General features: G+C 37.9%; 1 long non-coding RNA gene across 1 annotated transcript in view; it reads right to left on the bottom strand.

The window, feature by feature from the left end:
• Nucleotides 1–270: 270 nt before the first annotated feature.
• Nucleotides 271–27,912, bottom strand: part of LOC309627651 — a 47,838-nt gene continuing 20,196 nt past the window's right edge. Inside the window, exons 1-2 of the long non-coding RNA XR_014243896.1 lie at nucleotides 1,205–27,912; nucleotides 271–1,048 (exon numbers count right to left, since the gene is read on the bottom strand). The exon at nucleotides 1,205–27,912 is cut by the window's right edge and continues 20,196 nt beyond it. This is a non-coding gene — a long non-coding RNA (uncharacterized lncRNA). The remainder of the gene's footprint in view (nucleotides 1,049–1,204) is intronic.

The raw sequence follows: 27,912 nt of genomic DNA, 5'->3' as shown, positions 1-27,912 counted from the left end.
AAACCTGATGTATGGTGTTAGAATTCAGAGCAGTGGTTGCCTATCAAGGGGTTGAGATTCACTGGAAGGAGGCTCAGTAGAACTTTCTGGAATGGTGGAAATGTTCTACATCTTGTCTGGGTTGTTAGTCACATGGGCAAATGGTGATCACATCTGTCTAAACTCATTGCCCTATACCTTTAAGATTTGTGCATTTTGCTGTATATAAATTTTACCTCAATAAAAAGAAGAAAAATAATCACATGGAAAATACAGAGGGTCAATCCTATATTGCCCATGCCCCAAAACATAATGTGTCATCTATAATCTAATTGCAAACTAATAATATACTTAAATACTTATTGTACACTTCCTATATAATAGGAACATTTTTAGATGGGCACATTTAAAGGATTTTTCTCATTTTATCCTCATGGTAACCATATGAAGGCATGTTTTTTATCATCACCCCAACTTTACAGATGAGGAAATTGAAGATCAGAGAGATTAAGTAATTTATTCAGGACCACAGTGCTAATAGGTAAAGACAAATTTGTACCTCACTCTGTGACTACAGCAACTAAGTTCTTACATTTAAGATCTGCAGATCATCTGAAAAGCACTTATTTAGGGCTTTAAAATGGGTTCAATACCTATGCTTCAATCAATGAGAAATCTTGATCAGAAAAAGATATATTGTATCTAAGAAGTGAAGGGTTTAAGAAAAAGAGAATGTATAAGTTTAGTGAATTCAGTGTAAATTAATCATGATAAAGATAGTTAAGATTTACTGAGTATTACCTATATATCAGACATCACCTAAGCACTTAAATTTTAACTCATTGAATCCTCACAATGACTCTATGAAGTAGGCATTATTATCCTTGCTTTTACAGATGAGGAAACTGGGAAAGGGAGAGTTTCAGTCATTTGGTCAAGTAAGTAGCAGAGATCAGCAAGATAATGAGGAAAAATAAGCAAAATATAGAGAAGGAATCAGCAGGATGTTTACATTCCTGAAAACATGAAAGTGAGATGTTGTCACCCAAGAACACAGATGAAAGTTAGCCTGCAATCATTGTTGCTTTTGTTGTGGTCATCCATGTACAATGCTTGGTGTCAGTCGATTTATCTCTTGTAAAAATAAAATACAGTGTGTGTGTGTGTGTGAAAAAAAAAAAAAAAAAAAAAAAAAAAAAAAAAAAAAAAAAAAAAGAAAGTTAGCCATGTTCAGAGTGTCATAATGAGAAAATCTACATGCAAAGCGAAGAGAGAGTAATCAGGGAGAGAGCAACACAGGGTCCAGCTATATTCACCTTCAGGAAAGGCCTTAAAATGTACCTGGGACGGATCTGTGTATCAGATAACAGATGCTCCCACAAGAGGCTGGGCTCAGTTACACATTATGATTAAACTCTCTCTGCCTGGGAGAACTCCTGAGGTACCATAGAGCCACTGTAGCTCAAACTGACATGGTCTTAGGTTTTAATGTAAATCAACTAGGTATTTGTGAATTCATATAACTTCACTTGTTCTACCAGCAGCCACTGCTGCATGAAGTGAAACCCCAGATCGAGGGAACAGTAAAGCATATTCTCCTCATGTGGCAGCTGGCAGTTTGGGCTTGCTGCTGCCAGGACTCTCTCCCTGGCTTTGCAGCCCTCAAGACAACTTGAGACCACTCAATGGGGTGAGGCTAGTAGACAGAGGAACAAATATGAAAATGAGAGTGTCTTTTATTGGAAGGTTATAAAATCATCCCAATCAAATACAAAATTTTGAATCAAAAGAGCAAATGCTGTGAAAGTCTTCCTTAGCGGAATGCAAACCAGGTCATCTTCCCCATGTAGCTCAGCTCTGCCTCGTGCCTTGACGTTTACCAAGAAGCATGGCAGCAAGAGAGTCAAGCCCAAAGTTACTCCTAATAGCTGAGCAAGAGAACAGATGAACTTCAAGTCTTTTCCTTACCACTTACTCTAGGCTGCAGGCTGAGGAAGACATATCAGCCCAGGAGGCAGAGGAAGCAATGTAGCCTTGCTTGACTTTCCTACTCTAAGAACACTGGGTGAACATAAAGACTTGTCTCTGGTACACTAGCAGAGAAATGGGAGCCTGGAAAGTCAAATCCAGAGGTAAATATTTAACATTTTAGTAGGCTAAGTGTAAACATATGCTCTAGGAAAAAGATTGAAGAAACATCTAATGGCAGGTATTTTTCCCTTTACTGGTTAATTTGAGAAAGTTTTTCACCAATTTGGGAAGTAAACTGAAGAAACGATGGTTTCTAGTATACTGGTTTTTATTTCTCTGTGTTGAATACATAGAAATTCATGTCTTGAAAAAGCACTCAATAATGACAATGATGAGGACAATAAAGTGCATTTTGATTTGATTACTGCAAGGGTGAAACAATACTACCTCAATTATCTTTTAGCCACTAGAAGTACCTGATGTAACCAGGTACATCTTTAATATAAAACATATGAGTGGTTTCTCTGTAAAATGTCAGTACATATATATAATGTGACACTGGAGGTGGCATGGCAATCAAGGGTATAATTGCTGTAATTACTGATGGAATTACTCATATTCCTCCATGCTACTTTGTCTAATTATCTTGGTTTAATGAAAATGTGTATTTTTGCAATGAACAGGATGTGGCCATCATTTGGCTTCCTGCCTGGGATGATGTACACTGGCTGTCCCTTGAATGAACATAGAGCAGAGAGGTCACCACTTGTTTGCAGGAAGAAGAGATTTCTGGAACACAACAGGCAATTTAAATGCATGTCATGAACATCCTGCAAAAACTCACAGATGGGCTTCATTGGAAGAAATATAACAGTAGGGGGGACATTATCATAGAAGGAGCCCAATAGCTTTACAGTCTTCAGACTTTAATGAGAATGACTTGTAAAAATAGTACAAAGGTTTCATACTGTTTGTCCATTCTTATTCTAGTCTCTGACTCAAAAATGGATTCAAACAGCTCCATTTTTCCTGGTTTTGTTACACCTTTTATCACAAGAATGAGGCCTAAAAGATTGGTGTTTTAAACATTCTGAAAGTTTACAAGACTTGAAAGAAGCCTACTGTCTCTCTTTTTGCTTCACGTATTTTAAATGCCTTGGAAGCTTAATTGGCGGGCTATGCTGCTTATTTATTCATGAATCACCCACCTGGACAGAGGTTAAGCAGCTACCCATTGAACAAATAATATACGGTCATTTAAAACAGGTATCTAATATATTCAGCTTTTTCTAGGAGTAAAAAATACTTTGTAAATCTAGATAATTATTGGTATCACAGCCACTTGGTATCACTAATCAGAAGAGCTGTAGTATTTACTTTATTAAATCTATGAAAACTTTATAGAAGGAAACAAATAAAATTGGGAAAATTATCTTGATTCAATCACTCAACAATTCTAAAGGTCTGCTTTAGATCTTTTAGATTCTGGGCCTGTATTAGTTTCCTATTGCTGCTGTTAACAAATTACCACAATATTAGTGGCTTGAAACAATACAAATTCATTATTTTACAGTCATGGAATTCAGAAGTCTAAAATGGGTCAATAGAGCTGCATGCCTTCTGACGTTCTAGGGAAGAATTTGTTTCCTTGCTTTTTCCAGCTTCTAGAGGTGGCCCCATCCCTTCGTTCATGGCCCCATTACTCCAACCTCTACGTCTCCTCCAGCCATCCTGCCTCATGCTTACAAGGACCCTTGTGATTAGACTGGGCCCATCCAGATAATCCAGGATAATCTCCCCATCTCAAGGTCATTGACTTAATCACATCTGCAAATTCTCTTTTGCCATATAAGGTAACATATTCACAGGTTCTAGGGGTTAGAATGGGGACATTTTGGGAGGCCCACTTTTCTGTCTACCACAAGGCCTCTTTTTTTCATTTTAAATTGGAGGCAGAGGAATCCTTTGCCTCCACTTTTTTTAAAGTCAAGCTCTTGACTGAAGGGAAGGCAATTACTATTTTTATTAACTCAATTTTTATAGAGCCAAAAAAATGTCAGAAATTGCATGTTTAAGATTCTGTTACAGAGCTAGTGTTTACTTCTTTCAGTTTTCACTATTGCCTAGTCAATGTTTCCAACATGAATATCAGCACCAAGAGGATATGCACCCAGATATGTGTTCCTAAATTAAATAAACTAAAATCCACTATTCAGTGTAAATTATTACCTCCTACCTGCCTCCATGTACTGACATAACCATTAGGTCCTTTTCCCTGACCATCCAAGCTTTTGACTCTTCTACCTCAGGCCTTTTGAAATCCCTTATCTCTTTCTATGAGATCTTTTTCATTGTTTTTAGATGCCCCTCCAGGAAAAGTTGGAGTCCATGGCAATTCCAAACTTTCCCCTTTCTCATTGAATGCAGACTTAATAATAAACTGAGCAAAGTTAAGCCAGATATAAATGTTTTTTGGGGGCAGCCTACATTATGTGCTTTTGTATCTTAGTGTACCTTTTTGTTTCCCTAAAAGGCATTCATATATGTATCGGGGGGATGAAATAAGGATATAAAGGTCCACAGTAGGAAAAGAATTCTTGAGTAGGAAGATAAACAGTAATCCTGGATAAATATTCCTGGAGAGCTCCACACCAATCCAATGTACCAGTCTCCCAGCGATTGGTCTCATCTACCCAATGAACATGTGGAAATTAAATATGTCTGCATAGATGACAGAGTAACTAACAGATAATGAGCAATCAGTAGGGTCATCACCTAACTAGACATCAGCTCAGATGAATTTATATAAATAAATAAATACAATACAATATAACACAACACAACACAATACAATACATGGAGAGCATCCTGTGTGTCTTGTGTGTCCTAGGTCAAACTGACAGGATCAGTGACAAATAATCTTGATTTTTAACATATTTTAAATGCCTTGGAAACTTAATTGGCAGGCTATACTCTTAATTTATTTGTTTTATCAACCTGCTGGTAAAATTAGATAAAAATTTAAGTAACATTCACTATAATCTAAACATTGTTTCAGTAAGTATAAATATTGTGCACATCCCTAAGGCTTAGTTCTATAAATTCATAAATTCATGAAGCATTTATTGAGTACCAAGCACTGGATTAGGTATAAAAAGATAATAACCCCTACCCTCATGGAGGGCTAACATTCAGGTAAGAAATATAGACAATGCACATGATCAATAAATAAGAGATATATTAGATAGTGTTATGTTCCAAGTGGAAAAATAAAGCAGGGAAGAGGATGTGAACTCTTGAGGGTGTGAGGAGATTATATTTTGGACAGGGTACCCAAGGAAGGTCTCACTGAAACGGTGACTTTTAGTTAAGATGGAATGGAAGTGAGACCAATTAGCCATGAAAATACCTGGAAAAAGAGCATTCCACACATAGGGGATAGAAAGTTCAAAGGCCCTGGACTGCAGGTAGAAGCGAGAAGGCTGGTGGTGGGGTGGAGAGAAAAAGATGGGAGCAGTAGTAATAAAATCAGAGGAAAAAAGAGGAGCAGATGCCATGGGGTGTGCAAGTCATGATTATGACTTTTTCTGAATGAAATGCGAAGGCATTGAAGTATTCTAAATGGGGAGGTGACTTAATCTGACCCATGCTCAACAGGGTCAGTCTGGCCTCAACATTGAAAATAAACTAAAAGAGGGTAAGGGCAGAATCAGGGAACCAGTCCAAAAGCTACTGCAATAATCCAGAAATCATGGTGGCTTGAACCAGGGTGGTGTCAGTAGAGATTGTGACAAATGGTCAAATTCTGATAGAGGAGAGTCAAAAGAATTTGCTGAAAAACTAGATTTGGAGTGAGAGAGAGAGATGAGTCAGGGATTACTCTGAGGTTTTGGGCTGAACAACTGGAAAATTGGAGTTGTCATAACTGAGATGGAAAAGACTGTAGGAAAAACTGATTTGAGAAGTCAAAGTGTATCTGTCACCAATTCCAGCCCATGTGGGGCAGGGCAGTGGGCTTCCCCACACATCACCAACCAATTCTGGAGACACCAGCTAGGTGCCCTATAATTTAACTCAACTCTGACACTATCTACCTGAAGATAGCATTCGATTCCACAGGTTAAGGGCCCAATTCTACAGGAATCCCCCCACCCCAATTTCAGATGCCAGTCACAAGCCCAGGTTGTTAGCTGTGCTTCTGACAAACTGGCTATAAATCAGAGGTTTCCATGACCCCCTCCTGCCTTGGGTTGGATTAATCTGCTAGAGCGGCTCACAGAACTGAGAGAAACATTTTACTCACTAGATCACCAGTTTATTACACAAGAATGTAATATGGGAACAGCCAGATGGAAGAGTAGCATGGGGCAAGGTAGGGGAAAGAGTGAGGAGTTTCCATGCCATCTCTAGGTACACCACTCGCCCCAAATTGTCACGTGTTCACTAAGCCGGAAGCTCTCTGAAATCTTTCCTTTTGGGTTTTTAAGGAGGCTCCATTTCACAGGCCTGACTGATTAAATCATTGGCCATTGGCAGATGAACTCAATCTTCAGTCCCTCTCCACTCCCTGGAAGTGGGAGGTGTGAGACTGAAAGTTCCAACCCTCACATAACAAAAGGCCTTTATCTCTTATCATTTAGGAAATTCCAAGGGTTTTAGGAACTCTGTGCCAGAAACCGGGACGAAAACCAAAGATCAAATACACATTTCTTATACTAAATCACTATACGCAGGGGAAATTCAAGAGCCCAGTTTGGGATAGGTTTAGCTTGAAACGCCTATTAGACAGCCAATTAAAGACATTGAGAAGCCAGTTAAATATACGGCTTGGACAGATTCAGCTGTAGGTTGTCGTCCACCTGGCTGGCAGGGAATCCAATCTGTCATTATCAGGGTAATTTTCCTCTCCATTGGATATTAGGATCATAAGTTTACATTACGCTGGAAACCAGGAAGGGACCTGGTCCTTAGTCCATGGGGATTCCAACATTGCAGTTATTTCTTTTCCTTCATGTTGCTGTCAAGAACTGGTACTGTAGTCATTGCCCATAGACTTGTCCACAGAGACATACAGACGACCTTCAGGCCACAATGCAAGTGTCCAGTCATTAAGAACACAGGCTCAGAACAACATATTCAAATCCACTTACTTTTTGACCTGAGCAAGTTATTTAACTTGTCTGTGCTTCATATCTGTAAAATCATTAGGGTACACCAGTACCAGAATCTACCACAAAAGATTACTGTGAGCATTAAATTTGTTAACAATCATACAGCACCCTACTGTCTGCAGAGTGGTGCTTGGCAATTGTGCAATAAAGAGCCATCATTCCCCTTGTTAACATTGCAAGAATCTGCTGCAGTCCCCACCCAAGATGTGGTATATATGTGTGGTTACAACCTCCCAAGCCTGCTCTTAGTCTCAGGGACTTGCAACATTCCTCACCCCTGTCACCTTTAAGGTTGGCCACTTTTGCCTGTCCATTGTAAAGCTTTCCTACCTACCTCCTTCTCAAAGATTCTGAAGCAAAAATTTCTCTAGAGTGAGAGAAGGGAAATTTGGGGCTTTCAAAAGGTCTTTCCTAAGATATTTTTCCCATAGAGTAAGAATGGGAAAAGAAGATACTATTACTAGTTAATATTTAAAAAAAAAAAAAACACCTCATCATTTATACTATGACTATGCACACCCTTAAGTATGTCTTTCTCTTTTACCACTCTGTGTTCAGGTTTATCTGTCTACTCAAGTCTGTTAGTTTGCTTGATTACAACATGATGAGAAAACATGAAGTTCAGGGAAGTTCAGGTGTAGATTAGCCCTCACCCAACAGAAAAGTATCTTTGGATTAAATGACTGCACATAAAACCTAGCACCCAAATTTGAAGTCAAATCTCCAAGTCTTTCTTTTTAGTGCTCCTTTACCCTGTCACAAGTTGTCTTCTTCAGGTGAATAGATGGAAATGAGTTGTATTTAGCCCATTAATTGTTTAAAGATAAACAAGTGCTTCAGAACTTTCTATAGTATGTAAGTACAGAATAACGCTTCTGGTATACTTCCAGTTAAAAAGTTAATGGTTCTCATTGCACCAAAATGTATTGTACTAATAAAACAAGCTGACCAAACCCAACAATTTAATCAGTTCATCTCATTTATCTACTACATGAGAAAGAAAATATCCTTATATATATTTTTTAACCTTATGTTCAAGATCTGATGTTAGAAATCTTTACTCATCATCAAGGGTGTCCTTTTTTTTCTCATAAGTAAAATTTACTTCAAAAATACTCTAAAAAGGTAGCTATTCATTTTAGCTGAAAAGCAATGGATCTTTAAATTTAAAAATCCTTCACTAAGCTTCCTCCAAAGCAAAGTTTCTTATAGTACTCAACCAACTTGTGAAATACTTTGGTTTTATATAAGCTTTCACTGATTCCAGGCAACAGGATTTTGACAAACAAGTTTAGCACTGAAACCAAGAGTTGCAGTTCAGTAGAAAGAAGTTCTCTTTTTCATTTTAATAACATTTCTGCACAAATTCCAAAACGAGAGGGTCCCTGTTATTCTGGGTACAATGCTCATTACTCATGTCTGCTGGGGCATTACTGGATGTATACTTTGGAATAAAGGGGGCTTTACAATGTCTAATATGAGGTCCTTTGCAATCTGTTATTAGCCTGTGCATTGCCTTGCCAGTTAATCATCCCATTATAGATTCTAAAATCTGACAACGCAGAGGGATTGAAATACAGTGTGCTACAAGATTAGAAATAGCTATATGAAAACAGAGTAAGGATAACAAATGCTGTAGATTGGTACATAAAATAAAGGCTTTGAAAAATGTTTGTTCTGGAGATCTCTCAATAGCTTAACCATAAAAGAAACAAGGGCAACAAACAAGCAGGGAGAACAGAGAGTCATGGACTTGACCACAGGTGAGGAATAAAATAAAACCAGCAGTTTGTACAGGATTTTTTTGGAAGCTGTCCAACATAATCAAAAATCAAATTAATACATACATCAACTCTCTATTTACCTGCCCTGTCACTTGAGAGCAGAAGAGGCCGATGCGTTTCATCAGTCATCCCCAGAACTGCACAGCGCCAATAATCTCACCACTTGTTTATGTGTTATGGTTGGTCCCTTTGCTTCTGTGTACTTTGCTGCCATCTCCAGGAAACTGTGATGACAAGAACAGCCCAAACCTAGAAGGTTGTTACGGCCCTAGAAAAAAAGCCTTGGGATTTTCCAAAGTGACTGTCTGTATTTGAAAGCATCTTTAATAGAAAAAACTTTGGAAATTCAAAATATTTGCAGCTATCAATGGTTATTAGGTCACAGATACAATATATATTGGTTATTTGTAAATAAAAGTCACACTTTAAAACGAGTTTCATTAGCCAAGTGCCAAATTCAGAAGAAATCCCATTAAAATAACGTCTCATTCCCATACTGTTAAAGATAATAGAAAAGTACTTCATCATGAATATCTTTATTGCTATAACAGACCGAAGAATTAATGGCAAATTGGTCTGCACTGACTGTATTGAATTACTATAAATTCAAATCCTTTTTTAGTGAACAAGTTCTCTAAAGGAGACAGTGCACGCTGAAATTCCGTTTGCTACTGACCATAAAAGAGGGTAACAAAAAAGTTGAAGGCAGGAATTTGCAGATTTCCTAGAAAACATTCTAAATCAGGGAGGTGGGGGAGCAGTGCTAAGGATTTTATAGTCGATAAACTTTTGCCTGTAGGGTGGTTACTGCCAGATAGGTCCCCTTGACTGGCATACAAAGAAAAGGAAAGCAATTCTCATAGCCCTCAGGGAAAGCTCAAGGAACTGCTCAGCCAGGAATAGGTAGCCAGTGCACTGACGTTCAATGTCATGTGTAACAAGGCACAGTGTCTGTTCACAATGTCAGTGTAGGGAACACTAAGGATGTGACTGGCTAACTTGGGGAAGAGAGAGTGCCTGCTCTGACTTTAATTATTTGTGTTTGGTCAAAAATGTACAGTATAATAATTGCACAACTCTTTATTCTATAGATAACATCCGATGTCTGAACAATACATATCCACACTTAAGATAAAGTAATGGATATCTGACCAAGCTTTTCATCTTTTAACAAAAGACCATGATATTCTGGTAAAAAGTATATCCTTAGATATTCTGGTAAAAAGTATGTCCTCAATACCCAATAGAAAAGAATAGACCTCTTGTATATATTCAAGGAATTTTAACATGTGGAGTCTAGGTAGTCCATGCTCAAGATCAGAATTTATATCAACTTTTCCCCCTCCTGGATGGTAATATCTTTTACAGCAGGGACGGTGTGTTATTTATCTATAATTTTAGTTCCTAGCAAAATGTATGACACAACAGACCATCTTTAAATGCTCGTTGAACGGAACTGAATATAATAAATATGTCACTAAAGGGTTTTCATTGATGATGGTTTATAAATTTTCTAAAATAACATTTCTAATCCTTGGGACAACTGTCATTATTTTGAAGCAAATTGCTACACCTTCAGAGGAAAGAAAGATAGCTCACAAGCAGACCTCTCTATGAAAACTAAGCCACAGTCAATGTGAAAATAAATGTGAGAGTAGTACAAGTTAATACTAATAGCTTTTCTAATCCCATTTTTTTTAAATATTGAAAAATGTCTAACAACTGACTCAATTTACTTGAAAAGAATAAGGGATAAAAAATAAACCATCATAAGAAAAATATCAACAGAGAGAGTGAGTCAGCCAATTAAAGATCCCTCTATAGAATAGAGGCCTTGACTCAGAAAACAAACCAGGGAGAATTAGGTAAAAGATGCCATTACAGCACATGCAATATACAATAGGAAACAGACAAATGAGAGGCAATAACTCCACTGCGCGCAGAATACTCAAAAGGGAGACCAATTAGAATTTACCAGAAGACTTCATAACTTTTTTGAAGAATAAAAGACTGATGGCTCATAAATTTGAAAACTATACAAGCTTGGTTTGCCATAAACATCAAAGTCAAATTTACTTTATTTTAATTTAATTTTTTTTGGCCACGTTGCATGCGGGATCTTAGTTCCCTGACAAGGGATCGAACCCGTACCCCTGCATTGGGAGTGCAAAGTCTTAACCACTGGACTGCCAGGGAAGTCCCTTCAAATTTACTTTATAAACAAAGTGGTCTGCACCACCCAAACAGACTAGGAAAATGAGCAATTCTTAAGGTCTGTACAATTTTTTCTGTCCATTATCTTTAGATTAGAACAAAGGAATGGATAAGGCAGTTCCCTTCACTATAAATTAGGCTAAAATGTAATCAGGCTCTTGGCTGCCATCTGCCCAGAGAACAGCTCTTCCAGCAGAGTTGCCAAATGGACTGGCTTCCGTAAATGGACCCATGTTGAATGAACGAAGGGGCCAGTCCTTGTCCTAGTCTGATAATTAGTCTCCATCCCCTTAAGCACACGACACAAAAAGAGGCAGAACCCCATAATTCTAATATACCAGCTGTCCTAATTATTATAGAAAGAAAATTGATATCTTAATGCTGATTTTAGTATGCATGAGAAAAACAAACTTTTTATTATATCAGTTGCATAACACAACCTGTTTACCAACACTTTTACACATCTAAACTATAAGAACGGGGTCACCTGTGTAAGAGTTGGACTCTAGCAGGTAGCACCATGGATAACATCTCTGGCCAGATCAACAGTGAGGCTGATAGATCATAACCAAGTCCTTCCATACCCAGTCTCTGAGCTCATTGTTCCTGTTTCCCCATAGCCACTGGAGCAGGTCGCATCTTTTCTGCTAAGCTTGTTAGGAGGTGTCAGCTGGAGTCTTACAAGGGAAATTTGAACAAAGCAGAAAAAGAGGTATGAGTGAGTAGTCTCCACTAAGTAATCTTTGAAGGTCTAGATACCCACAGACCTTTGGAATATATTTTCTCTTTAAACCATCTCGAAATCCATTTCCTACCTGTTCCTTTTGACTTATTCAAACCTCACCAGGATTCTCCTGATCCGGTCTTGAGTCATGAAATAATTAGTTGGATGCCTTCTTTATGTGTCTGTGGCACTCAGTGCTTACTTTTCAGTGACTTTTGTCACACTGAATTAAAATTACCTGTGTATTTTTGTACAATATTTCCCAACTGTTAGCTTTTGACAAGTGCTTTTCTCTACATATTTCATTCTGACCCCCAATCAGAACCCCACCTACTTGGGTGATACCTCTGAAGTTCATTAAAATTATAATGAACACCCACTTTGAACCCCATAACCTCTCAAATTTGCTCATATCTTAGATGGACAATTCATACTGGGTTGCCCAAGTCCTGAAGTTGTTTCCATGTATGAAGTCTGGTTAGAAACCAAGAAATCCCAGTGAAGATAGCATGCCAAATAGAACTCAGATGTAATCATGAACATGTAGTAAATTAAACCTGTTATATAACATAGATCAACCTTTCAAAAATATGGATTATCATAGATCTTAATGGGAAGTTTGGAGGATAGCTGACAGTGCCAAAGATAAATATGAGTTCAGGAACATTGTCTCCTACAGTATGGCTGGTACAAGAGAAAGTGTAAAAGCAAAAATATGTCTGTCAGTTTTCCAGAAATTAATTCATTTAACTTTTTCCCCTGAATGAATCAATTTACTATGTTAGTAAACATTTATTTACTAACCTACAGTGTAGAAGCATTGTATTGGGTATTGAGTAAGGATACGCAACAAAAGCTGAAAAGGTTTATAGAGGTCTACCATGTTCTTGGAAAGCCTACTCAAGTTACAAGAATGTGACTTTGTGAGTTATTTCATCGTACGCCCTGTTTCAGTGAATGAGGAATCTCTCTGCAATTATGCGAACTCACTTGGATTCTGTCCTCAGTAGCAGCCACGCACCTGGATGTGAGCACCAACATGCTGCCACCTTTGCAGTGATGTGCTTGGATCATGACACCTTTCATTCTTTCCCCCAAGTGCTCACGCCTTGTTAGTTACAGGAGCCATGATCTTCTGCATCATTTGCATTCTTTTATTCCTTTATCTTTATTGTTGTGTTTTGCCTTAACAGTTCAATTACATAAAATTGAGAACGCTCTGTCAGTTAAATGTTGAAACACCAAAATTTTCTGTGGAAATTACATTTTAGATTTAGAAGAATTCATCCCTGAGGGATATTTCAGGGACAAATTATCCTCCCAAGGCTGAGGAAAGGAAGAGAGGGGAAAAACTATACTATAATAATGGCAATTTTCCTCAATAATTACATAAATTCAAATTCAATTACCAATTCCAGTTCTTGAAGAACTGGAAAAGTATTTTAAAGTTCTTATGGAAGAATCGACACGTGATTGTTGCCAAGATAATTTGGGGGTGAGGGGGAGAAAAGGACAGTGAAATTGTACCTACAAGACCCTTAAATTATTAAACTACACTAATGAAATCAGTATAATATTGGCATAGGAACAGCCAAATAGATAAATGAAACAGATCAGAAAATCCAAAACAGATCCAAGTATACACAGTAACAATATATAATAAAAGAAGCATGGTGTTTGTATAATCGTACATACAAATGGCAAAAAATAAAGGCAGACCTTCACTTCATATAAAAATAAATTTCAGATGGGTTAATAAGCAAAACCTAAAAATAAAACTATGAAAAGTATTTTTTAAATAGGAGGTTATCTATAAAACCTCAAGGTGGGGAAATTCTTAAGCAATAAAGGGAAACCAGAAGCCACAAAGAAGATAACTAATTTTTTCTTAAGTAGTAAAACAAAAAGAATTCAGCTTGGTATAAAACACCATAAACAAAGTCAAGGAAAAAAAACTATATTCTAAAAGAAAATATGTGCAAAACTCATGGTTGACAAATAGTTATATTCCTATAATGCAAAATGCTTCTACTGATGAGTAAGCAAAACAACAAATCCTGCCATAGAAAAGTGGGCAAAGAAAATATAAAGGCAATGTAAAAAAGAAGAAATGCAATTCATAAAGACACAGATGCTCAACCTGACAATCACAAGAAAAATGCAAAGTAAAATAACCAGATATCATTTTATCATTTTTTCACTCCTTACTGTTGCAAACATTTAAGAGTGCTAATGAGGATGCGGAACTTAGGCAATCTCATGCACTGATGATGGGAGTCTGAATTGCTTCTTTTTGGAAAGTATCTGACAGTTTCTATTAAAATATTAAATGTGCATAGGCTTTGACTCAGTAATTCTACTTCTAGAAATTCATCATATGGAAACAAAATCACAAACACAAAAGGCTGTATGCAGGAAAGTGTTTACTGCAGCATTGTTAGTAACACCAAAGTGACAGGAAACAACCTGAACGGCTATCAATAAAGTAATGGTTAAGTATATTAAGGTACATCCACATTAAGATGATTCTGCAGTTATTAAAGAGGAGTTAAAAGGATTCTTCGGTAATTAAAGAGAGTTTTTGTATTGACCTGAATATCTGATATGTAATTAAGTGAAAAAAATGAAAGTTGTGGGGCAATATGTATAGCATGATCTTATTATGATATAAAGAAAAAACCTCTATAAGTGTGTATTCATATATATATGCATATTTATCGATGTGTACATACATGCACATATTAAAAAAATATGGAAGAATACCAGGATACCCACCAAATGTTAATATTGGTCTTTTCAGGAAGATAGGATTACAGGTAGAAGGGGAAACTAAGAATTGTTTCTTCATATAACTCTGTATTGTTTGAATGTTTACAGTAAGCATATTCATTTTAAAACTTAAGCATATTTTAAAATTAGCTGATCCTGACATTTTACCCTTACTTTATTTATTTATTCAACAAATATTTATTGGTGCTTAAGCTTAAAACTAAAATTGTATAATTCCTTTAAAAAATTCAAAATAATCCCAACCAACGAGCAAAATCATTTAGCTGTTTGGGATATATTTTGCAACAATGAAATCATTCAATTACAGTTTTACTCAGCCATTAGATTGACTTAATTTTATTGTAGTACCTTTGTGGTTAGAAAAAAAATTAGTAACAGACATACAGTAATGAAAACTATTGTTATTTATTCTATACTATATGACATAAACCCAAATATTGCATAAGTCTTTGACGAGATTCAGGACTTTTTCTTTTAACGTATATTCTACCTCAGTTACTCTATGGAACCCATCCTATGAGAAAATAAGAAGACATACCTCAAGAAAAAATGTAAATCTAAATTCTCACACCTGACTGTAAATCTGCTTCCTGCACTTTGGGTAGCTATTGCATTAATCAGAAGCCCAGAAGTTCAATTCATCAAGTTCTCCTAAGAGAAGTCACAAATAAATTGAAGGTAATAATTGCCAAATTTTGACTTGAGAGACCCACTATACTTGAGGCTTTCTAAGGAGTGCATTATGCACCTATTCCTCTGGATTATCCAGGCTCTCTGTTTACTTACTGTTTATATTAATTCCTCCATTTCTTCACTTTTCTGGGGAAATCCTAGGGGGCTCATAAATAAACATAATATTCAATTACAATTATTATCCTAGGTTCCTGATACATTTTTCTATTCCTCTTTGATATTTTATCTGTCTATTCTTTAAATTTTTTCTTTCAATTGTTCTCTTTTTCAAGTGTTCTGGTATATTATTTTTTTTAAAAAATGATATAATTCCTATTACTCTTTTTTTATAAATACTAAAAGTGGAAATTAAGACTGTTCTTTGACACAAGGAAAGAGTAACTGAATAGATATACCACCTTTATTTGTAAAGGTGGATTTATGCTTTTTGGAAGATTTTTTTCAATTTTCCTCTAACTATGCAAACACAAATATTCTTGTGAAAGTTCTACAGTAGGGATGCTATGGTCTGAATGTTTATGTCCCCTCAAAATTCATATGTTGGAGTCTTAACGCCCAAAATGATGGTGCTAAGAGGTGGGGGCCTTTAGAGATGATCAGGTCTGGAGGGCAGAGCCCTCATGATTGGGATTAGTGCCTTTGTGAAAGAGGTCCCAAAGAGCTAGCTCGCCCTTTCACCCAGTGAGGACACAGCAAGAAGTCAGCAGTTTACAACCCAGAAGAGGGCCTTCACCAGAATCCAACCATGTCAGCACCGTAATCTGGACTTCCAGCCTCTAAACTGTGAGAAATAAATTTCTATTGTTTATAAACTACCCAGTCTGTGTTTCTTTGTTATAGCAGCCCCAAAAGACTAAGACAAGGGGAAAAGACATATTTACTTGATTGGTTCCCCCAATAAATTAGGTTCAAAAATCTGACAGAACTCAGACTTCCCAGGGTCCTTCTAAGAGTGCCAGCACATGCATTAATTGTGTGCTACTCAATTAATCTGAGAATTTGGCCATTCTTTTTAAGAAAAATTTGATTTCTTTGGGTTTTTCTGCTCTTAATAATAGATTCTTATAGAGAAAACCTTAGTCAGAAAGTATTTCCTTGCCTGCATTACTCTATGTAAGAATTCTCTCCTTTTTCCTCAAGGAACTTTTATTGTAGAGAAGAACAAGACCTCTGCCACCATTTTACAATTCCCTCCCCTGTTTTCTGAGCTATTTAAACTTTAAAGTTGTACTAAGACTAGTTTTGTTATGGAACATCTGAGTCTAAGTACTGACTCATGGAATTTATTTTCAATATAAGTGCAACCTCTATTGCACAAGATGTGATTTCAAAAAAGGCTGGGTCAGAATCAGGAAGATTTATAAGAACTGCATCTAGGGTTTCCCTGGTGGCGCAGTGGTTGAGAGTCTGCCTGCCAATGCAGGGGACACGGGTTCGTGCCCTGGTCTGGGAAGATCCCACATGCCGCGGAGCGACTGGGCCCATGAGCCACAATTACTGAGCCTGCGCGTCTGGAGCCTGTGCTCCGCAGCAGGAGAGGCCGCGATGGTGAGAGGCCCGCGCACCGCGATGAAGGGTGGCCCCCGCTCGCCGCAACTAGAGAAAGTCCTCGCACAGAAACGAAGACCCAACACAGCCATAAATAAATAAATAAAATATTAAAAAAAAAAAAAAAGAACTGCATCTAATGTAAAGATCATTATAATTCCTTATATTTTCATGGTTCTTTAGAGTTTCAGAGTATTTTTGGAACAAATTACTCCATTTGATCCAGAAAACACCGAGTCATGAATTATCCTTATTTTGAAAACAAGTAAACTGAGGCTCATGGAAGAAAAATGGTTTACCCAAGTTCTTAGAGACAGGAAATGGCAAAGATCATAAGCACAGACATCACACTTAATTCTCATGGTTCAACTAAAACAAAGCTGCAGCTTTTAAAAAGATTTATTAAAATTTAGGTGATAGCAGAAGGGTAAAAATGACTGCTTCCTCTGTATTGCTATGGGGTACTTCCATAGCAACCAGCCCAGTCCCACAGGGGGAGAGTCTTCAAGTATATATATTCTGCTCAGATCCACTCAACAGGAAGAGAATTCTCCTCTACTTCAGCTTCATGCCTTCAGGCCTGCCTTCTAAATTTCTATTTGCTTTCCCAGAACCAGACTTTTTCAAGAGTAAAAGCCCACTTTCTCTAGGGGAAATACCAGTAACTCTACATGGAAAAAGGATTTAGTCCATGATTGTCAGTTGAGCAATTCCCTAAATACACAGTGTATTCCTCCAAGTCTGAATGTTCACCTGTGCCCAGTAACTTCTGTGAGACCCCAGAGATCTGTTTCCAGTTGGTCACAAGGAGCCCAGCCAATCCAACTTCTTTTAACAGGGCTCCCTCCAGACCCAGGGAGACCAGGCCTGTGTGATCTCCTTGCAGCCTTCAGAAATTCTACTTATTCTCCTATCGGTACTTGCTTAAAGAAGAGCATGCACATGTCTTTCCAGGACCAAGCAGTGGAGCTTTTTAAATCTATACATTAGTCCCTCTTTAGGTGCAGTTTTGCTTTCCACGGTTTCAGTTACCCAAGGTCAACTGCGGTCCAAAAATATTAAATGGAAAATTCAAGAAATAAACAATTCATAAGTTTTAAACTGCACTCCATTCTGACTAGCGTGATGAAATCTCATGCCATTCCACCCAGGATGTGAATCATCTCTTTGTCCAGCATATCCTGCCCATTAGTCACTTAGTAGCCATCTTGGTTATCAATTGTTGGGTATGATATAGCAGTGTCTGTGTTCAAGTAACACTTATTTTCCTTAATAATGGCCCAAGAGCGCAAGAGTAGTAATGCTGGCAATTCAGATATGGCAAAGAGAAGCCATAAAGTGCTTAACTGTAAGTGAAAAGATGAAAGTTCTCAATAAGAAAAGAAGAAAAAAAAATCTCATGCTGAGTTCACTAAGATCTACAGTGAGAACAAGTCTACCCGTGAAATTGTGAGGAAGGAAAAAGAAATACATGCTAGTTTTGCTGTTGCCCCTCAAACTGCAAAAGTTACAGCCACATTGTATGATACGTGCTTAGTTAAGATGGAGAAGGCTTTAAATTTATACACTACAAGATTTTGAGAGAGAGAGAGACCACATTCACATAACTTTTATTAAAATATACTGTTACAATTGTTCTATTTTATTATTAGTTGTTGTCAATTTCTTACTGCGCCTAATTTAAAAATTAAACTTTATCATAGGTATATATGTATAAGAAAAAAAATAGCATACATAGGGTTCTGTACCATCCATGGCTTCAGGCATCAACTGAGGATCTTGAAACGTATGCCTTGCAGATAAGACGGGACTACTATATGTAAAGAAAGAAACAATTCTATCTTTATCCCTCTACCCCTCAAAACCCAAAGGATCTTCAGAAACTTACTAATAAATATATACCCAATTTATATCATTTTTAACAGAACACTTATCTTTTTAGTTTAGAATATCTGCATTCAAGTTATTTCATAGTCTTTTTCCATACAACTGATTGATATTTACTTCCTACGACTAAAAGATCTATTACAGAGTTTTTGGTTTGGGGTTTTTTGGATTCTGGTGGATTTGGGGTTTTTTTGAGTTTTGGAATCAGTGTTCTCCAAAGAGGAACTTAAGTCTCTGGGGAGCAGATAACTGTAACTTGGGACTAGTAACTTTTCAATCCTCTCACCATTAAGACTTAGTCTCAGTTCTTTACAACAAATCTTCTGATGTAGTCCTCATTAACTACCTGTACAGTTCTAATTGCCTTGAAAAGTGCAACATAAGCAGGGATGAAAAGAGGTAATATGTCTACCTGGATCTTTTTTTTTTTTTTGGACATTTGGGGCTTTTATTTTTAATTAATTAATTTATTTTTAAACATCTTTATTGGAGTATAATTGCTTTACAATGGTGTGTTAGTTTCTGCTGTATGACAAAGTGAATCAGCTATATGTGTACAAATATCCCCGTATCTCCTCCCTCTTGTGTCTCCCTCCGACCCTCCCTATCCCACCCCTCTAGGTGGTCACAAAGCACAGAGCTCATCTCCCTGAGCTATGCGGCTGCTTCCCACTAGCTATCTATTTTACGTTTGGTAGTGTATATATGTCCATGCCACTCTCTCACTTCGTCCCAGCTTACCCTTCCCCCTCCCAGTGTCTTCAAGTCCATTCTCTACGTCTGCGTCTTTATTCCTGTCCTGCCCCTAGGCTCTTCTGAACTTTTTTTTTTTTTAGATCCATACATATGTGTTAGCACATGGTATTTGTTTTTCTCTTTCTGGCTTACTTCATTCTGTGTGACAGTCTCTAGGTCCAACCACCTCACTACAAATAAATCAATTTCGTTTGTTTTAATGGCTAACATTCCATTTTATATATGTGCCACATCTTCTTAATCCATTCAACTATCAGTGGACACTTAGGTTGCTTTCATGTCCTGGCTATTGTAAATAGAGCCGCAATGAACACTGGGGTACATGACTCTTTTTGAATTATGGTTTTCTTAGGGTATATGCCCAGTAGTGGGATTGCTGTGTCATGTGGTAGTTCTATTTTTAGTTTTTTAAGGACCCTCCATACTATTCTCCATAGTGGCTGTATCAATTTACATTCCCACCAACAGTGCAAGAGGGTTCCCTTTTCTCCACACCCTCTCCAGCATTATTGTTTGTAGATTTTTTGATGATGGCCATTCTGACTGGTGTGAGGTGATACCTCATTGTAGTTTTCATTTGCATTTCTCTAATGATTAGTGATGTTGAGCATCCTTTCATGTGTTTGTTGGCAATCTGTGTATCTTCTTTGGAGAAATGTCTATTTAGGTGTTCTGTCCATTTTTGGATTGGGTTGTTTGTTTTTTTTATATTGAGCTGCATGAGCTGCTTGTATATTTTGGAGATTAATCCTTTGTCAGTTGCTTCTTTAACAAATATTTTCTCCCATTCTGAGGGTTGTCGTTTCATCTTGCTTATGGTTTCCTTTGCTGTGCAAAAGCTTTTAAGTTTCATTAGGTCCCATTTGTTTATTTTTGTTTTTATTTCCATTTCTCTAGGAGGTGGGTCAAAAAGGATTTTGCTGTGATTTATGTCATAGAGTGTTCTGTTTATATTTTCCTCAAAGAGTTTTATAGTGTCTGGCCTTAAATTTAGGTCTTTAATCCATTTTGAGTTTATTTTTGTGTATGGTGTTAGGGAGTGTTCTAATTTCATTCTTTTACATGTAGCTGTCCAGTTTTCCCAGCACCACTTATTGAAGAGACTGTATTTTCTCCATTGGATATTCTTGCCTCCTTTATCAAAGATAAGATAACCATATGTGCGTGGATTTCTCTCTGGGCTTTCTATCCTGTTCCATTGATATATATTTCTGTTTTTGTGCCAGTACCATACTGTCTTGATGACTGTAGCTTTGTAGCACAGTCTGAAGTCAGGGAGCCTGAGTCCTCCAGCTCCGTTTTTCTTTCTCAAGATTGCTTTGGCTATTCGGGGTCTTTTGTGTTTCCATACAAATTGTGAAAATTTTTGTTGTAGTTCTGTGAAAAATGCCATTGGTAGTTTGATAGGGATAGCACTGCATCTGTAGATTGCTTTGGGTAGTATAGTCATTTTCACAATGTTGATTCTTCCAATCCAAGAACATGGTATATCTCTCCATCGGTTTGTATCATCTTTAATTTCTTTCATCAGTGTCTTATAGTTTTCTGCATACAGGTCTTTTGTCTCCTTAGGTAGATTTATTCCTAGGTATTTTATTCTTTTTGTTGCAATGATAAATGGGAGTGTTTCCTTAATTTCTCTTTCAGATTTTTCATCATTAGTGTATAGGAATGGAAGAAATTTCTGTGCATTACTTTTGTATCCTGCTACTTTACCAAGTTCATTGATTAGCTCTAGTAGCTTTCTGGTAACATCTTTAGAATTCTCTATGCATAGTGTCATGTCATCTGCAAACAGTGACAGTTTTAATTCTTCTTTTCCAAATTGGATTCCTTTTATTTCTATTTCTTCTCTGATTGCTGTGGCTATAACTTCCAAAACTATGTTGAATAATAGTGGTGAAAGTGGGCAACCTTGTCTTGTTCCTGATGTTAGTGGAAATGGTTCAGTTTTTCACCATTGAGAACGATGTTGGCTGTGGGTTTCTCATATATGGCCTTTATTATGCTGAGGTAAGTTTCCTCTATGCCTACTTTCTGGAGTGTTTTTATCATAAATGGTGATGAATTTTGTTGAAAGCTTTTCCTGCATCTATTGAGATGATCATATGGTTTTTATTCTTCAATTTGTTAACATGGTTTATCACATTGACTGATTTGCTTATATTGAAGAATCCTTGCATTCCTGGGATAAACCCCACTTGATCATGGTGTATGATCCTTTTAATGTGCTATTGGATTCTGTTTGCTGGTATTTTGTTGAGGAGTTTTGCATCTGTGTTCATCAGTGATACTGGCCTGTAGTTTTCTTTTTTTGTAACATCTTTGTCTGGTTTTGGTAACAGGGTGATGGTGGCCTCATAGAATGAGTTTGGGAGTGTTCCTCCCTCTGCTATATTTTGGAAGAGTTTGAGAAGGATAGGTGTTAGCTCTTCTCTAAATGTTTGATAGATTTGCCTGTGAAGCCATCTGGTCCTGGGCTTTTGTTTGTTGGAAGATTTTAATCACAGTTTCAATTTCAGTGCTTGTGATTGGTCTGTTTATGTTTTCTCTTTCTTCCTGGTTCAGTCTCAGAAGGTTGTGCTTTTCTAAGAATTTGTCCATTTCTTCCAGGTTGTCCATTTTATTGGCATATAGTTGCTTATAGTAATCTCTCATGATCCTTTGTATTTCTGCAGTGTCAGTTGTTACTTCTCCTTTTTCATTTCTATTTCTATTGATTTGAGTCTTCTCCCTTCTTTTCTTCATGAATCTGGCTAATGTTTTGTCAACTTTGTTTATCTTCTCAAAGAACCAGCTTTTAGTTTTATTGATCTTTGCTATCATTTCCTTCATTTCTTCTTCATTTATTTCTGATCTGATTTTTATGATTTCTCTCCTTCTGCTAACTTTGGAGTTTTTGCTCTTCTTTCTCTAACTGCTTTAGGTGTAAAGTTAGGTTGTTTATTTGAGATGTTTCTTGTTTCTTGAGGTAGGATTGTATTGCTAAAAACTTCCCTCTTAGAACTGCTTTTGCTGCATCCCATAGGTTTGGGTCGTCATGTTTTCATTGTCATTTGTTTCTAGGTATTTTTTGATTTCCTCTTTGATTTTTTCAGTGATCTCTTGGTTATTAAGTAGTGTGTTTTTTAGCCTCCATGTGTTTGTAAACTTTATAGATTTTTTCTTGTAATTGATATCTAGTCTCATAGCGTTGTGGTCGGAAAAGATACTTGATACAATTTCAATTTTCTTAAATTTACCAAGGCTTAATTTATCACCCAAGATATGATCTATCCTGGAGAATGTTTCATGAGCACTTGAGAAGAAAGTGTATTCTGTTGTTTTTGGATGGAATGTCCTTTAAATATCAATTAAGTCCATCTTGTTTAATGTATCATATAATGCCTATGTTTCCTTATTTATTTTCATTTTGGATGATCTGTCCATTGGTGAAAGTGGGGTATTAAAGTCCCCAACTATTATTGTGTTACTGTCAAATTCCCCTTTTATGGCTATTAGCATTTGCCTTATGTATTGAGGTGCTCATATGTTGGGTGCAGAAATATTTACAATTGTTATATCTTCTTGGATTGATCCCTTGATCATTATGTAGTGTCCTTCTTTGTCTCTTATGATAGTCTTTATTTTAAAGTCTATTTTGTCTGATATGAGAATTGCTACTCCAGCTTTCTTTTGATTTCCATTTGCATGGAATATCTTCTTCCATCCCCTCACTTTCAGTCGGTATGTGTCCCTAGGTCTGAAGTGGGTCTCTTGTAGACAGCATATATATGGGTCTTGTTTTTGGATCCATTCAGCCAGTCTGTATCTTTGGTTGGAGCATTTAATCCATTTACATTTAAGGTAATTATCGATATGCATGTTCCTATTACCATTTTCTTCATTGTTTTCGGTTTGTTATTGTAGGTCTTTTCCTTTTCTTGTGTTTCCTGCCTAGAGAAGTTCCTTTAGCATTTGTTGTAAAGCTGGTTTGGTGGTGCTGAATTCTCTTAGCTTCTGCTTGGCTGTAAACGTTTTAATTTCTCCACTGAATCTGAATGAGATCTTTTGTGGGTAGAGTAATCTTGGTTGTAGGTTTTTCGCTTTCATCAGTTTAAATATGTCCTGCCACTCCCTTCTGGCTTGCAGAGTTTCTGCTGAGAAATCTGTTGTTAACCTTATGGGGATTCCCTTGTGTATTATTTATTGCTTTTCCCTAGCTGCTTTAATATATTTTCTTTGTATTTAATTTTTGATAGTTTGATGAATATGTGTCTTGGTGTGTTTCTCCTTGGATTTATCCTGTATGGGACTCTCTGCACTTCCTGGACTTGACTATTTCCTTGCCCATGTTAGGGAAGTTTTCAAATATAATCTCTTCAAATATTTTCTCAGTCCCTTTCTTTTTCTCTTCTTCTTCTGGGACCCCTATAATTCGAATGTTGATTTTTTAACGTTGTCCCAGAGGTCTCTGAGACTGTCATCAATTCTTTCCATTCTTTTTTCTTTATTCTGCTTTGTGGTAGTTATTTCCACTATTTATCTTCCAGGTCAGTTGTCCGTTCTTCTGCCCCAGTTATTGTGCTATTGATTCCTTCTAGAGAATTTTTTATTTCATTTATTGTGTTGTTCCTCATTGTCTGTTTTCTCTTTAGTTCTTCCAGGTCCTTGTTAAACGTTTCTTGTTTTTTCTCCATTCTATTTCAAAGATTTCGGATCATATTTACTATCATTATTCTGAATTCTTTTTCAGGTAGACTGCCTATTTCCTCTTCATTTGTTTGGTCTGGTGGGTTTTAACCTTGCTCCTTCATCTGCTGTGTATTTCTCTGTCTTCTCATTTTGCTTAACTTACTGTGTTTGGGGTCTCCTTTTCACAGGCTGCAGGATCGTAGTTCCTATTGTTTTTGGCGTCTGCCCCCAGTGGCTAAGTTTGGTTCAGTGGGTTGTGTAAGCTTCCTGGTGGAGGAGACTGGTGCCTGTGTTCTGGTGGATGAGGTTGGATCTTGTCCTTCTGGTGGGCAGGACCGTGTCTGGTGGTATGTTTTGGGGTGTCCATGAATTTATTATGATTTTAGGTAGTCTCTCTGATAATGGGTGGGGTTGTGTTCCTGTCTTGCTAGTTGTTTGGTACGATGTGTCCAGCACTGTAGCTGGCTGGTCATTGAGTGGAGCTGCGTCTTAGCATTGAGAAGATCTCTGGGAGAGCTTTCACCATTTGCTATTATGTGGGGCTGAGAGATCTCTGGTGGTCCAATATCCTGAACTTGGCTCTCCCACTTAAGAGGCTCAGGCCTGACACCCAGCTGGAGCACCAAGACCCTGTCAACCACATGGCTCAGAAGAAAAGGGAGAAAAAATAAATAAATAAATAAAAATTAATTAATTAATTAAATTAAGTTATTAAAATAAAAACTTTTTAAATTATTAAAAATAAAAAAACAAAAAAGGAATAAAAAGAAGAAGAAAAAAAGAAACAAAGAAAGGAGAGAGCAACCAAACCAATAAACAAATCTACCAATGATAACAAGTGCTAAAAACTATACTAAAAAAAAAAACAAACCGATAGACAGAACCCTAGGACAAATGGTAAAAGCAAAGCTATACAGAGAAAATCACACAAAGAAGCATACACATACACGCTCACAAAAAGAGAAAAAGGAAAATATATATATATATAAAAAAAATAAAGGAAGAGGGCAACCAAATCAATAAACAAATCTACCAATGATAATAAACTCTAAATACTAAACTAAAATAAACATAAAACCAGAAACAAATTATATGCAGAAAGCAAACCCCAAGTCTACAGTTGCTCCCAAAGTCCACAGCCTCAATTTTGGGATGATTCATTGTCTATTCAGGTGTTCCAGAGATGCGGGGTATATCAAGTTGATTGTGGAGATTTAATCCGCTGCTCCTGAGGCTGCTGGGAGAAATTTCCCTTTCTCTTCTTTGTTCGCACAGCTCCTGGGGTTCAGCTTTGGATTTGGCCCCACCTCTGCGTGTAGGTCACCTGAAGGCATCTGTTCCCCACCCAGACAGGACGGGGTTAAAGGAGCAGCTGATTCGGGAGCTCTGGCTCACTCAGGCCGGGGGGAGGGAGGTGTACGGAGTGCCGGGCGAGCCTGCGGCGGCAGAGGCCGGCATGACGTTGCAACAGCCTGAGGCGTGCCATGTGTTCTCCCAGGGAAGTTGTCCCTGGATCATGGGACCCTGGCAGTGGCAGGCTGCACAGGCTCCCAGGGGGGTGTGGAGAGTGACTTGTGCTTGCACACAGGCTTCTTCTGCTGCAGCAGCAGCCTCAGTGTTTCATGCCCGTCTCTGGTGTCCACGCTGATAGCCATGGCTCGTGCCCGTCTCCGGAGCTTGTTTAGGTGGTGCTCTGAATCTCCTCTCCTCACGCACCCCAGAACAATTGTCTCTTGCCTCTTAGGCAGGTCCAGACATTTTCCCGGACTCCCTCCCGGCTAGCTGTGGTGCACTAGCCCCCTTCAGGCTGTGTTCACGCAGCCAACCCCAATCCTCTCCCTGGGATCTGACCTCAAAGCCCGAGCCTCAGCTCTCAGCCTCCCACCCACTCTGGCGGGTGAGCAGACAAGCCTCTCAGGCTGGTGAGTGCTGGTTGGCACTGATCCTCTGTGTGGGAATCTCTCCGCTTTGCCCTCCGCAGCACTGTTGCTGCGCTCTCCTCCATGGCTCCGAAGCTTCCTGCCCGCCCACTCCCTGTCTCTGCCAGTGAAGGGGCTTCCTAGTGTGTGGAAACTTTTCCTCCTTCGCAGCTCCCTCCCAGAGGTGCAGGTCCCATTCCTGTTCTTTTGTCTCTGTTTTTTCTTTTTTCTTTTGCTCTACCCAGGTATGTGGGGAGTTTCTTGCCTTTTGGGAAGTCTGAGGTCTTCTGCCAATGTTCAGTAGGTGTTCTGTATGAGTTGTTCCACATGTAGACGTATTTTTGATGTATTTGTGGGGAGGAAGGTGATCTCCGCGTCTTATTCCTCCGCAATCTTGAAGGTCTTCCTCCTGGATCTTTTGTGTTTCCAGCATCTTGTACATTGTAGACATTGTAGAAATGTGGGATGAATAGAAGGATGGGTGAACAAATAAATAAAAGAATAAACAAATTCAATGTGACCCATTTGTTTAAGTTAACTATGACTAAAACAGCAATGATTTGTTATTTCTAGGAATCTATGGGATGTCTAGGCAGATTTTCTGCTGGTCTTGCCTGGGCTCATTCATTCGGCTGTATTTAGCTGCGGGATCAGCAGGATAGATCCAAGATAGCCATATTCAGATGTCTGGTCATGGGTATCAGCTGTCAACTGGGATGCCATGGTCCTCCTTCACATGGCCTCTCATCTTCTAATAAGTTAGACAGGTTTCCTTACATGGCAGACTCCAGGCAGCATTCCATGGTTGAAGATAAAAGCTGCAAGGCCTCTTGAGTCCTAAGCTTTGAAACTCACAGAGCATTACTTCTGCCACATATGCCAGTCAAAAAAAGACACAAAACCAACCAACCCACGTTCAAGGGATGGTGAAATGCACTCCACTTCTGGAAGAGAGGAGCTGCAAAAAATTTGTTCTACAGTCTACTGTCTGGTCACAATTACTTACATTCCCTACACATGCAAAATTACTCAACCCCTCTCAAGACCCCAAAAAAATCTCATCCAATCACAGCATTTCAAAATCCAATATCCAGAATTTGTACCCATATTTAATTTACCACCTATCCGTGCACCATGAGACCAGAATCTTTTTTAAAAAGCTGCAAGAACTTTAGCCCTATTAGTAATCAACCTCCTAGACTCCATCACCTCACCCGTCCTTTGCACCACTTCTTCCTCAGTCGATACAGTATTTCTCCAACTCCTGACCTCTTGCTTTGTCTCTCACATTTTCCCACACATTTGCCTCTCCTGTCAGTTGATATAATGTGTCTAGCATAACCTTGGGAATCCTCTCAGGAATGTATTGCTCTCTCTAGTGTCATCCTGTTTCCATGTCTCTTGGTAACTAACCCACCCCAACTACCCACGTAGCTGGGGGTGGGGGATCAGACATAATGGAGGGATTAAATTAATCTTTTGAAGTATTTCTAAAGTTGCGTAGAATATCAAAGCAGTTGAATTGTTCTTATCACTTCAGTAATGATTTGCAGTTTAACACTTCAGTGTTTCATTCACTTGTCTATAAAATAGAATAAAATATTTCCCTAGGGCTTTACCTTGCCTCCCACCTATTTACAATTTGTTACTGGGAAAATTTCCAAAGATATTGCTTCATATTTTATTTTTCCATCTCATGGAAAAGTTATAGTGTTTTAATGTTATCAACATTTTAATTGGCAAGTTTAATTATATAGTATAATCATCTTCTGAACTACACCTCAAAATAGTTTGATCAAGCA

This window comes from Balaenoptera borealis (assembly GCF_965194805.1).
Source record: "Balaenoptera borealis genome assembly, chromosome: 4".
In the NCBI taxonomy this organism is placed as follows: domain Eukaryota; kingdom Metazoa; phylum Chordata; class Mammalia; order Artiodactyla; family Balaenopteridae; genus Balaenoptera; species Balaenoptera borealis.
This window is presented reverse-complemented; position numbering and strand designations above follow the sequence as displayed.